General features: G+C 36.4%; 1 long non-coding RNA gene across 1 annotated transcript in view; it reads right to left on the bottom strand.

The window, feature by feature from the left end:
* Window positions 1-921: 921 nt before the first annotated feature.
* Window positions 922-14,195, bottom strand: part of LOC103150123 (uncharacterized) — a 28,589-nt gene continuing 15,315 nt past the window's right edge. The window contains exon 4 of the long non-coding RNA XR_001664404.1: window positions 922-1,192. This is a non-coding gene — a long non-coding RNA (uncharacterized LOC103150123). The remainder of the gene's footprint in view (window positions 1,193-14,195) is intronic.

Here is a 14,195-nt window from a genome sequence, read left to right as displayed (position 1 = left end):
CCTGCTTTAAACAGCTAGACATTACAACTATAAGTGATTAGTTTTTGTTAATCTTTCAAACTATACGGGCTCAGTTAGGGTTACAGAATAGTTTAAAACACAACAAGCAACAGAAAATATTTCAAATGAAAACACCTTTGTGATCATTAAGTATAAACAATAGGTCAAAAATGTAACAATTGGCAAAGAAAAATGTTTTTCTCTTCCCAAATGCCCCAAACATCCCCGACTGCCCTACCCAAGACAACTTCAAACCTCAGCAATGTTATTCTGCCTACTGTGGTTTTAATCACATTCTTTTAGATCCTGCTTTACATGCAATGGAGAATTTTTTTTCAGCAATTTTGAGCTTTATAACCTAGCTTTAAATCACCTTCCATGCATACACTTCTCTGTTTGGGGCTTCAGAGACGAGCAGGCATCCATGTCATCACTACCTTCCATACAGTTTCTCAGGCAAGTTTATTTTTCTCTGCATTTGTTCTCTCTCAATTATTCATCACACTCATGTTGTCTTGTTCATCACCAGTTAAGAGGAGGACTAAGTCCTGCATAAATATATTGCACAGTTTGTGGCTAGCACAAACATACTCACTAAAACCAAATATAGACTCACCATTACCTCTGTGGTTAGCTTTGCCTCAGTAGTTACAGGAACTGGTTGAGGGATCTTCATTATTGTAAAGACATGGCCCAATATTATTGGTCATGTTGGTAAAATCACATTTAAGCAACGTTTTGATGCATGTATAAAATTATTGAAGCTTAATCAAAAAGTCAAAATAAGGGGCCTGACAAACTGATCAACTTAGTTTATCATCAAACTGTAACAAAAAAAATATGCTTTGCAGAAAGTCTGCAGTGAACGTCCAAATTTTCAGTCTTAAATTTTTGCTAAAATTGACTATGTATTGGGAACAGTTTTTTTTTTTTTTTTTGGAAATTACTCCAAATTCAAAAACTACAATAATTCCTTTTCCTCATAAACATTATTGATAATTTAGCTCCTGTTCCTTTTATAAAATGATTAGCATTCAAACCAGCATCTGCACATGGAACAGGAAGTCTTGGCCTGGTTATCCTTCATTCATTATCTGGATGTGTGCTGGCAGCGCTGGAATCCCCCAAACATCGGCTGCTGTCCCCAGACACTACATCATCAGATGAAAACAGATGGGCTTCCAAGGCAAATCTGCAAAATAAAAAATAAAATAAATTGTGCGCATTATGGTGGAAAAAAAATACCACAAAGTTAATGTATGATTACTTGTCTCCTGCATGGATGCACGTCTTAAATATTATATCTTCCAAAATTGTGTTTCTTGCTAAATGTGACTCTTTCTGTGCTGTGTTCAAGCACTGTAACTTCCTATATTGCACTCAAAAAGTAACCAAATCAGGTTCCCAATAAAATCTAGTTTGTAAATTACTGTCAGAGACGTTTGAGTTCAACAAACAAATATAGTCTGCATGCTCTCCTGGAAGCTGTACCATCAGCTTTGTGAGCTTGTCTTTCATCTATAACCATAACACACTCTTTGAAAGTATAGGGATGCACTGACATTTGAAACAGTAATAAAGCCTTTCATTCATTTTCTATGCCAACTTTTGCAAATGGGCTGGTACACGCTGGACAGATTTTCCATCAGTCACAGGTCCACAAGGAAGCATTGAGAAATTTAAGAAAAACATGCATGCTCAAACTCAAATCTAATCCAAAATACTGTGGCAAGTTAACCTATCATGCATATTTTTGGATTCAAGGAAGTCAAAGTTCCAGAGAAACCCCAGTATGAGAACAAGATAACACCATGCAAAAAGGGCAAAGTTGGAATTGAAATCCAAAAGTTACCGCAAACAACTATGTCCCCCATCTAGCTCTACTAGCAAATAAAAATAAAAAAAACAACTTCACATTGTATTCGACATGAAATAGGACAGTGTGACAATGGAAAATAAATATGTGCTGGAGGACTGTTCAATAATCCTGAGGAAAACAGAAAACAACTGCAAGTTGCTGTTTAAGAAAAGGTGGCTTCAAGCTGTTGAGCGACTCAAAAATCATATGATCAGGTGAAAAAGAGAAAAACATTTTGCTTTCAAAGCCACAGCAGTTTGTCTTCTCAGATCCTAAACACTGACAGTGTCTTGTTAAAAGAAAAGGTAATGGATCACAGCAACGTAAAACACCAAAGCTCAATTCAACAGCTTGAAACAAAGCTTTGAAGCTCCATGATAGGAAATGAGAAAATCTGAGCAACGGTTACATGATGCAAAGTCAACAGCGATGAAAGGAGGCAGATTTAATGATAAACAGTGTGTTGTCACAAAAAAATATATATAGAATCAGACAAAAACAAAAAGTAGAAAGTACTGTCAAAATGCCTCAGTTTATAAACAATCCTAAAGAAATAGGATTGTTTATAGTAAAAATAAGTAGAGTGTATATAGAAAATCTCATATTTTTGCTGTCTGAGAAGTCATAATAATAGGCGTTTGATCCAAACACATTACATGCTTGTTTGTGATTAAATCTGAATTGTTTGGGTCAATCTAGCAACATAATGGATGTAGCAGGGGGTTTAACCAAATATTTTACAAAAGGGAACACCATATTATTACCTGTAATCATTTATTTTACAAAACAGCAAGCACAGAAATGTTATGGCAAAAGCACAATTGTGCAGAAAACGGTGCAGGATCCTAAAATTAAGATATTCACTTACTTTGTTTCACCCTGTCTGTAGCTGAGGCTTCTCACCTCTTTGTCAGACTTCCAAAGTACGCTAGCTCTGATCCAGCTGTTCATCCTCACCAGCATAAGAGGGAGAAAAGACTATCAGATATCAGTGAGACTGCCATTGCCCAAAGCTAGATCAAAATCCACCCGAAGCTGTTGCAAAGTACCGTGGCTTGATAATCTTTGCTGATTTGATCCTATCTACTGGCAGGCAGAAGAACCCCCTTCAAAGAAACCCAGATAGTTGAATGACTGAAACTATCTGCAGACTCTGTGTTGCAGGAACTCTTTGCCGTATATAATTTAAAAACAAGACAGGTGAAAAACAGAAAGTAAAAGAGAAGTGATTGAAGCTCACCCTAATATTTTTAAACAATGCTTAGGAAGCTTGTAACTACTGTACATGGCAGAAAAAGTGTTTTTTTTTTTTATAAAAAAATATATATATTTAATCCTAGCGGGGCAGCAACAAAACTCTTTCGGTGCTAAACAGTCCTGGAGTCCTAAAAATAGTCTTTCATATTTGCCACATTAATCTCTCTCTGCGCTCCTCAGAGACATTATATTGGAGGCTAAAATCCAGTTATTTTCCCAAAGAGAGTTTTTCAAGTCATACAGTATTACCAAGGCATTGCATTACATTCTGTATGTGTGTGCAAACAGAAGGGTTTGTTCATAATGCAGAGGCAATTTATAGCACAGGCATGTTTTTCACCAAGATCTTAAGTATGTATGAGGATGAAATATTAGCGTTTAGTGTTCCTAAAACAATTTCACTGCAGAGCCCTGGCTTATAAATGGAGAAAGCGCAATAATCTGCAGCAGCCCTCCCTTTGGCTTGTGTATATTGTTAGGCTTTTATATGTCCGGGTAACATTTATGCATGACTAGATGGACCCAAAAGAGTGGTTGTTTCTGTTTTTTTAACACCCCCATTGTACTTTGGAAGGATAAACTTGTTTTCTCGGAAAGTCAGAAAGTCCACATTTTTGAACACATCATTCACCTACCTGGACTCAAGGCTATAATCCTGAATCTCAAAGATGCCCATGTGTTGAATGATGGAGCACTCTGAATAGAGCATAAGTCAATGCCTGTCAAGAATACTTACTTAACAGCGGAAACGACAAAGTGGAGTGAAGATTGTAGAAAAAAAAATACAAAATTGGCATTCATCCTTGAGACTGACTCACTTTTTCTTTTCCATGCAAGACACATAAACAATAAAATTCTATCAGAAAAGGGTGAAAAATGGGGAACATATTGCTTATACGCACACCGAAAAAAGTGTTTAAAGCTTCAACATTAGTTTTGTTTTTCATGTAAATATATCTTAATTATTGCTCTCAATTTTGCTGTCATCTTAAACAATATTATTGCTCATAAAAGTTCATATATGGAAGAATCTGATGGCTTTTACAGTGCTTTCTGTTATGTGTTGCCCTTCTTTAAATTTCTCCACAGCTGTAGCCATAAGATGTCAAAGATAAGATAAGATAAGATATACTTTATTGAGCCCAGAATTGGAAAACGGTGTGTGTTCCTTGGTTTGTATGTTACTGTTCACAAATGTCACAGGAAACTGAGATTGGATTAAACATTGGTGAGCTCTATTTACCAACAATGACGACTAATGGTAATAGATTGCACAGCATCTTATTTAGGACTGCCAGAGTAAAACGGACTAAAAGAATTTCACAGCACAGTTTTCAGATTGACATTCATGAAAGATTTTGAAATCAGTTAATCCTTTTGTTTCTATTTCAAAATCATGCATTATTTGACTTGGTCAGTTGTATAAAATCCTAATTAAAAAAAAAAATAACTGTAGTTGTACCATGACAAAAAAAAAAGAAAAAAGAAAAAAAAAGTTGAACAGACATGAATACCTTTGAGAAACTCTGCATGCTTAGGCTTGACAGTGCCTCATTAGGTCCAATTCAGTAAAGCAAAGACATTTTATTTATCTAATTTTCTTACAAACCCAATTTGTTCACTGGCTGTGTAATGTGATTTTGAAATAGAAGCAACCGTTATGCACAAATCTGATATTATTTGGCATCTGCTGTGGTGTGTGTCTGAGTGTGTTTGTGAATATACATTCTAATCTCTATGTGTAGGAGACGAGATGAAAAAGTCAGAACGTCTTGCATGGTTTGCCTCTAGATTTTCAAGTTTTAGAAGCACATTGGAGGCAGCAGCTGACCTTAAACTGTTGCCTTCTCAAATCGAATCCAATAACTATCTGGTTGCTGACTATAGGATGTAGCTGTTAGCGTTTAGATTGATGCTGGTCACCCGGGGCCTCAGAAACAAACAAGCCCCCAAAAGTGTCAGAACTAACCTCTCCAGTTTACAAAAAAAAACAAACAAAACACTTTCAGTGGCATGAAAACAGGAGCTTCACATAAAGGTGCACAAACCAGCAACATACCCCTGAGTCCTTCTGATTGTGTTTATTAAATTTTAAAAGCAACATTTTAGTTTTACTATTTTTCATATTGCTGAAATATCTGACTTTGTTTAAAGTGGAAAAAAAAAATATCCACCAAAGAAGAAAAAATGTACTGGTTGCCAAGCAACATTGTTATATTTCCTTCATTCGGGTTTATCTGTGACAGTTTGGTGTTTTTTTTTTTTTTGTTTTGTTTTTTCAGTATTAGTGTGAAAGTCTTTAGAATCTCAGAAATTGAAAAATCTTCATCCACTGATGTACATCTCTGATATGTTCGTATATATGATAACTGAGGGATCTGGACTGGAAGAAGAGCAGTACATCCTGTGAACACTGTGACCCCTTTAAATTTTGCTACACTGACAATTAGTGTACATACAACACTGTCCCCTTTGTACTATAAATTTAGTAAAGTATTTATTTATAGAGCTAAGAGACAAATGAGCCCAGTCTCTGCTGCTTTGATGAACTGCAAGGTGTAAAATCCTCTATGAGCAGTGTACCGAAAGGCCTCTGCCACGTGTTTGCTGTTTTACAAAGATGTGTCTTTTGATTTGATCACAAGATCACAGTGAGCTCTGAATGAAATGCATGATTCCTGCCTTTCCCACAGAGGGGTGTACTTTGGCAGGAACTCCTTTCTCCATGCGCTTCGGCTCATGATCAGTCATTCACAGGTTCACAGCTATCCAACAGTCAGACATGACCAGGCAACCTGACAAGTACCCAAAGCAGGGGGGGCGTTCCTGAGGAAGGCAGGGATGTTTTAGAAAATGTGCTGTTAATTAAATATAACTGTTTTATTTTACTCTCAGGGTTGCTAAGGAGACATGTACAAGATTTAGGACCATCTATATAAACAAATATAGATATATATATATTTTTAAATAATTCAACAAATGTAGTTCTACATTTTACAAAACCTTGCAGGCTAAAGACACTCTAGATTTTTAGGACCCACTGACATAGTTATTATATTTTTGTTTCTGTTTTTACTTCTTGTCTGTTCAAAATAAAAAAAAAAAAAATGAAATAAAATAAATAGATTTAAAATCTTTATTTTATCTTAGATATTTGGAGCTAATTTTTTATTAGCAAAGAAAATTGAGAGCCATCTTTTCAATAATCCACAATTAAATAAAATACTAACCTTAACCTCTTACTCAATCATCTGGTTTCTGTGCTTGTCTTTAGGAGTAGTGCATGTAGTACACACAGTTGTCCTAGCCTGAAGCAATCTTGGGGGGGAAAGAAGCTATAGTAAATAGCATTTAATCCAGCTGCAGTGTTCAAAGGTCTTCTTTCAGAATTAAAGCAATTTTTTCAGGCACATCTGAGGAATGACTGGTTTTCTGAAACAGTTAAATAAGTTTGCTGTGTGCCAATTTAACAGCTGAGAAGTAAAACAGTTTTTGTTGAAGTTGTTTTGATGGCAGCAGTGATAGTATTACAGAAATTCAAGTTAGAAACTCCTGAAGCAAATATATTTTTGTGCTTTGATGAAAAAGTTTGGATTTTTTTTAATTCTTATTTGATTTGTCATTTCTAATTCAATCCTTTAATGAAGCATAAAAATGCCTCTCTCACTACTGCTCATTGGTTCCCTTTACTGAACACACTATACAAGGGATATGGCAACAGAGCCCAGATAAGCCAGCTACTGCCTTCATGTCACAGAATGACCTTCAGGCCTTAAAATGGCTGCCATGCTGTGATTCCCCTGTCAGCTGAGCCAAGAATCAGAATGGTGAAAAACATAGGTAAAGAGTCAACTCCAGTTGATAAAACTAAGTCCAGTCTATCAATACCTATGCCCTGCCGATCATCAGATTCCCTGCCTGAATGCCATCATGACCAAAGGAGGAGATAAAAGCCATAGATATGAAGACAAAGAGGCTCCTCACAAATCTAGCATCCTGAGGAGGAAGGAAGGTCTAGTGACCGCAAAGATGCCCTTCATTGATTGATTTATCTACTAAATGACTCTCAGGCACCAGAAACCCATTGTGCCCAAGCAAAAACCAGAAGGAAGCATCATAGAAAGATGAGTTGCTGCATGACACGTACTGACTGAACAACTGAACCTGTGGCTTATATCAAGAAATCCTATCAATGGCTAGAATACAGAAATATTTCAGTGTCATTACACTGAAATAGAATAAGATTACAAATGCAACTCAATGGTACACAGTAACACATTAAAAGAATTTAAGACATTAAAACTCACATCACATAGGATGTCTTATCCTTTCAGGATAAAATGTCAAAGTAAATAGAATCAGAGGTAGGTTGGACTGCAGAACAATACAGAGGCTCCACTTGTGGCAGCACAATAACAGGCACTGAGTATAAAAGCAAGATGTTGACCCACTCCAGACAAGATGCCCCTGAAACAGTCCACACTGCAACATAACATGCATAACATACTTAAATATTTCACCTTTACTTTTATATGATTTACAGCAGTTTGCATTTTGTGCACTGATTACATGTTTATATAATATTGCAATTGATCCATTCTGATAACTTTGCATGATTATGCCAATATTGCTGTTATGCCTCTGACAGGGACATAACAGCATAACAGTTCTCAGTACCAAAATATGGTAGTGAGAACAGAGATGATAGCACAGTTAAATTAAAATTGTGATCAATTTAATACAAGGAAGGACTAAATATGTATTGAACACCATATTGGTAGTTATATCTTATTTTTGATTTAGTGGTGATTGTAAGCCATTTTAATAATTTGCCTATCTCTGGATACAGATTTTTTTTTTTTATATAAGCTGAACAATTTTCATATATTTAACTACTCTATCTAAAGCAGAGATTAAAATGGTCTTAAAACATTTACAGCCTTCAGGCATTTAGGTGTTCAGGCCAGTGAAGCAGTTGCTGCCTCTTATCAGTTGTAGTGAATTGTGACATAAAAAGTCATTATACAATCCAAGCCATTACCCATTTTCCAAGGGTTTTTGAACATTTGCGTGAAATCACATAAGAGAAAAAATGATGGCCAGGCAGTTTTCACATTTCACTTCCAACAAGTCATGCTTCAGTATTATGTGGTAATTACAGACACAGTTCACCTCTATTGGCTTATCCATAAACTCTAATTCTCACATAGTAGGGATTAATTCCATTTTCTCAGCTTTAAGGGAAACTTGGATCTATAACATTTTATTTTTTGTGGCAGCAGGAATAGAATTAAAACTTCGAAAGTCACAAACATTAATATTGGCTGGTATAATTGAAATTCACTATTTAAACATCATTCAATAAATTAAAATGAATTTTAGTTTAAAAAAACAAAAAAAAACAAATTGAGATCTCTAAACCATTTGCATATATACTTACCATAAATGGATTGTTGCTTTTGATGTAAATTTGCTAAAAGCTAACTGTGCAATAAACTTACTTGCAGTGCTTTTACAGACCTGCCTCTAAAACTGGCTTGTTATGACATTAATGTTAATGGTGGTGATTCAGAATGTGCTGACTGCAGATCTGCAGATCTTAGGTGGATCAATACGGACTGCACATATGTAAATGTAGTCATTAAATCCTTTTTCAGTTGGATGTCTGGCTTCAGGGAGTATGCAATAACCAGTGACAGTCATGAGAGACAAATTATTTCAACCTTGAGAAGTTAAGAAGGTCTCCCTTTTGGTTTTGCGGGACATGAGGTCTCATTCTTTGATCTAGACACGCAAAGCGTGCTCACATGAATCTTTAGGGTGATTAAGGGAAGTTAAACATACAAGAATATCTACACATACTGAATGCAAATGTAGCGTCATCCCGCTCACATTATCCACAGTAACGGCATCAGCATAACTTGCACACTAAATGCTCATATGGGTGGAAATGGGCACAGGCACATGAGAACATTTAATCAGACAGCAATGTAGTATCCCTGAAGCCTAAACAATGCGCACCTATGCAGATCGCTCCGTAAATTGTCTTTCTGTTAATGTGTTTGACCTCAGGTACAATATTTTCTGCTTTGTTTTCCATCGTCTGATAGTCAGAGCTTGAAGTGAGAAAAATTGGGGACATGTGCTGAAGTGGAAATGTTGACTGCACTGCACTACCTGACCTCAATTACTTTCCCTGTAGATAAGATAAGCCTGTTTTGATAGATAATTCAACTTCTTCTGAAAACAATGTGGGAAATTATGAGTCAAGTGGCTTTTGTCCTTGTGACTTTTTCCTCCAGTAACTCAGTATGTTGTTGTATGTTATCAGTACAAAAAATGAACACATGCCTGTCATGTTTTTTTGTTTTTTTTTGTTGGTTTGTTTTTGATTTGTTTGTTGGCATTTCATACTTTTGCCTTTCTTATCTTTTCATCCTTTATGGTATAAAAATAACCACCTAGTATGGATAAGATTATGCTTGTTTTTGGGGAATTTCATACTTCCCTTGACAACCATTGATAAGTAATTCTCCCTTACATATTGATGTAATGTTAGGAAGTGTTGGTCAAACAATATCTAGGTAATCTAAATGGGGATAATAAGTATCAATGGCAAAAAAATGGAAGCTTTATCAACAAGTAACAAAAGAAATACATTGGTTAAGTAAAAACAAAAACAGAAATTGGCGATGAGGTGATTACTACAGTTGGAGAAAGCCCAGAACCATTAAAATGAAAAGTGGATCCAGCATGGTCCTTAGTATGTGTTGAATATTCATCAAGTGGCATGACTGTCTGTTGGCTTGATATGGGAGATGAAGACAAATTACCGTATTTTCCGCACTATAAGGCGCACCTTCAATGAATGGCCTATTTTAAAACGTTCATCCTTATTATAAGGAGCATAGAATAGACGCTACAGTTAGGGTTGCCACCCTCCCTATTAAACGCGATTTGTTCCGTACTCTANTCCCTTATTTCTGGTAATTGTGATGATTTTTGCTGACAGATCATGAAATGACATAAAGGATTAGAATGTTACATCAGACCAATTAAACAAAACATGTGGCGTAAAGAAAGGTATGTTAATAACTGCTTAAAAGTTATTTTCAAAAGGCTTTTCTAATCTGAAAAACAAGCCTCAATAAAATGCACATTTAGATTTATTGAATATGACTGTATGTCATTGGGATTTTATGTGATGGACTTATGCAATAAGTACATAATTTTGAAGTGTAGGAAAAATTATGTATTTCTTTTTATTATTTTGGAAAGTTTACCTGTGTTTGATCAAACATATGTACACCAGTTAGAACAGAGGATGTTTTTTCTATATAAAAGTATTTATCACCCTATTTTCCACACTATAAGGCGCACCTTCAATTAATGGCCTATTTTAAAACTTTTTTCATATATAAGGCACATAGAATAGACAGTACAGATAGGGTTGCCACCCGTCCCTTAAATACGGAACCGTCCCGTATTGAATGGGACGCGATTTGTTCCGTACTCTACAGATGCGGATGTGTAATAATAAAAAGTTGGTCCCCGAGTACTTTATATAGTAGGCTGCCCCAGTCATTGTTTCACTCACGGTGTTGGTGTTGCAATATTGTGCCCAACTGCTTTCTGGGTAACACAGACCAACCGACACGCTGCCGCCGCAGTCTCTGTCTCTCTTCCCACCTCCCCGGCTTTAAATGTATAGGGGCTGATCCCTTGGTAGCCCTAGTCGAAGCACCCCAGATGAATGTCTAAAACCACTTTGTTGACATAAAGAATATCAACAAAACAGTCCGACTCCGGTCGGCAAGGAGAGCTTTCCGCGACTGAGCCGGGGCGTGGCCGGACGATGGTCACCCTTCTCCGTTCGCGCACAGCATGGGTGGAGAACGTGGTGATAAATGACCTGTAGATGACCTGATTTAGACGGTCGGTAGGTAGATAGGTCAGTCAAACTTTATTAACAAACCAGTGTTCTGACAACTATCCCAGCATGCACTGTGCGCTTCTTATTCTACTGGCGAAAATGAAATTGGCGGCTGCTTACCGTAGATGCTAGACCTGTTGTGGCTCAATATTGGTCCATATATAAGGCGCACCGGATTATAAGGCGCACTGTCGGCTTTTGAGGAAATTGAAGGTTTTTAGGTGCGCCTTATAGTGCAGAAAATACGGTACATGAGAATTCACTTTATTGAGTTAGCAACAGCCTAAATGTGTATTATATGCACTGAATACTTGATTCTTTTATTTTATTTTATTTTTTTTTTATTTTGAAACAACAAAAATGTTCAATCAAATTAGTCAAGATGTAGTTATTTATATAATTCTATTTGGGCTTATCTTGTGAGGATATGACCAATCACACTCCAAGATTTCAAAATTGTCAGCTGATCATGAAAAGCAGAGAGATGATAAAAATGATAATAGCTGAAATAGTTTTGGTCCTACATTGTATGGTATACAGTCACATGGCAAAGACAACACACCAAACACAAATAGATTACACCCACACACATTTCAATGTCCGATTGGAAATTTCACAAAACCTCTCCAGATTAATCGTGAGCAGAGTAAAGAAACATGACCGATGGGGAAGACACATTAATGATAGTTTTTGGACTATTTTTAACAAAGTTGTTTTGTCTTCTGTATTTTGGTTTTCCCTCTGTGTCTCCATAATCTTGCTCTGATTTGTAACACATCACATTTAACAGGCTCTATACATATTGGGCCAAGGCAATCCAACATGTTAAAAATTCCCAACTCGCAGGCGGAGTAATCTTGACGTCGTTCCAAGTATACTAGATCACACTTAACAAACCACACAAAACAGGAATATCTCCTAGGATTCTCTGTAGAGCCACCACGATAATCTGTGCATCCTTAAGATTGTTGGAAGAACAATATTGGATCCAAAATCAACATAAAAATCTCTCCATGTGAACCAGGCACTAGCATCCTCATATCAGTACAAAGATTCATTTTCCAACTAGCTTCCTGGTATCTCATGTTATAAAACTGCCATGTTACAGAAATTCAGAAAACATTTGCTCTGTATATTTTCACAACTCTACGGCATATACACACAAACGTATGTTTTTGTAAATATGACTTTAAAATGAGTTACATCCAAATTACAGTGCAGTTTAATGTGTATAGTTAAGGGGAAAATAAGTTAGTTCTCCGTTGTGCGCAAGGCTGTACTTTTTCCTTTTGCCAGAATAAATAGAATTCTAAAAAAAATGTATGTCGAAGGTGTGTGCAGTCAGCAATATTTCTTCCTGGCTGCTTCCTGGTTCTTTAAGAGTGCAGGTTCACAAGGGAAGGTAGATCTACCCCTGAGATTTTTTTTCACCTGTGCTGACTGTCTACTGCAGTCTTTTCCTGTCCTGGCACGCAGCTGTTGAGAACCAGATTTGATGTGCACAGGGCAGTCTCAGTGAATGCAGTATTGAAATTGTGTGTCAGGCATTGCTAACTTCTTTGCTGAGAAAGTAATTTCCTGACATAGCTCTGTTCAAAATGAGTCCAAGCACTTTTTAAATGATGTTCTCATATTGGGCCTTAATAGGTACAGTCTTCGTGTTTCTCCTATAGAATTAGACATCGTCTCTACAGGCTTTGTGTCTCCCTAGCTGTTTAATCTTTCATTGCAGACTCTTTGCCATCTTGGATAGGGTGAGTGATCTTTGGTTATGTGCAAATCTGAAGAGTTTGACAGCTGGGTCCTTGGAGGTAGACTCCTTGGTGTAGAGTGATAAGAGCAGTGGACACAGGGACACATCCCTGTGGGGTAAAAGGACTGACGGCCAGATGTGATTTCCCCGGGCCTCACATGCTGTTCTCTGCCTGTCAAAACTCTTGTGAATCAATGACAGACGACTTATGATATACTGGTAGTCCCTTCTTTTACAGCCATTACTCTGTGGCATGCATTCAAATCTGATTTTTTTTTTTTTTTTGTCTGAAAATTAGCAGATATTATCATCCTTACGTGATATACATTATTTTTGCTTTAATCATCAAAATAGAACATTCTTCTTATGATCCTATTATTAACCTGTGTTATAAAATCTTAAGGCTTTCAGCTGAAAGAGCTTAGAGGACCACTATAAATTCATGTTTGAGCTCCAAGCAAAAACACCAAATTTCTTTCAAACATATTGTTTACTTTTTTAGCCTTGAGAAATGGCAATGGAAGCTTTTGTAGACAACTTGAAATGTAAAAAGTACCTTGTCGTGCTGAACTTTGAGTTTCCATTACTTGTCAGTAGAATAGATAAGAAAGGTAGATAAAAAAAAAACAAATCGTACTGCCTCTTTGGAGTTTTTTTTCAAAGAGTGGAGGTGTGTGTGAATGAATAACATGTTTTCTTAACCAGACACTTTGTAGATTTTTTTTTCTTATTGTGAAATCTTATTTTCTTTCTGTCCTCTGTTACCTATGAATACTTGATACTGAGTTTATTTCCTGAAGCATAAACTTGCACTTGTAATATTAGATTTTGCTTTCGCTCTGATTGAAAAAAGCAAGCTTTCAAGAGAATTTATGTTTGCAAATTTCTCCTCATTGCAATTCCCTCTGAACTTCAGATGGGAAAAAAAACAACACCCAGACATTGGCACAGCAGACAGATTTCAGCACACATGAAGGAAAGGCAGAGCAAAAGTGCTGAAAATTCAGCATCAACATAATGCTCCACTGTGGATATTAATTCCCTTTACCCGGGCTCATATTTTTTAAGAAAATTAATTCTGCTGACTGATTTGCTTTTGTAAAAACCTAATAGTATGCCACTACTATGCTCACTCGTCTGGAACTGATGGGGAAAAGAAAATATCAATTGAGAGCTCCTTACCATGTGGACTGAGATTTAATAGAGATTGAAATTCATTCTCATTTTTATTCATACAAACCTTTCTTTAATTTTAATAGCAGGCTTTATACCTGCAGAATGAAATAAAAGGGAGTGAGTGAATGAAGGAAGGATCATTAGGATACTTCAAACGGAGAAGAAAAATGACATCAAGTCAAATAGATGCCAGTAAATACAATGGTATCCCACTGGTG

The sequence above is a fragment of the Poecilia formosa genome, unplaced genomic scaffold, assembly GCF_000485575.1.
Source record: "Poecilia formosa unplaced genomic scaffold, Poecilia_formosa-5.1.2 Scaffold243, whole genome shotgun sequence".
Lineage (NCBI taxonomy): Eukaryota > Metazoa > Chordata > Actinopteri > Cyprinodontiformes > Poeciliidae > Poecilia > Poecilia formosa.
This window is presented reverse-complemented; position numbering and strand designations above follow the sequence as displayed.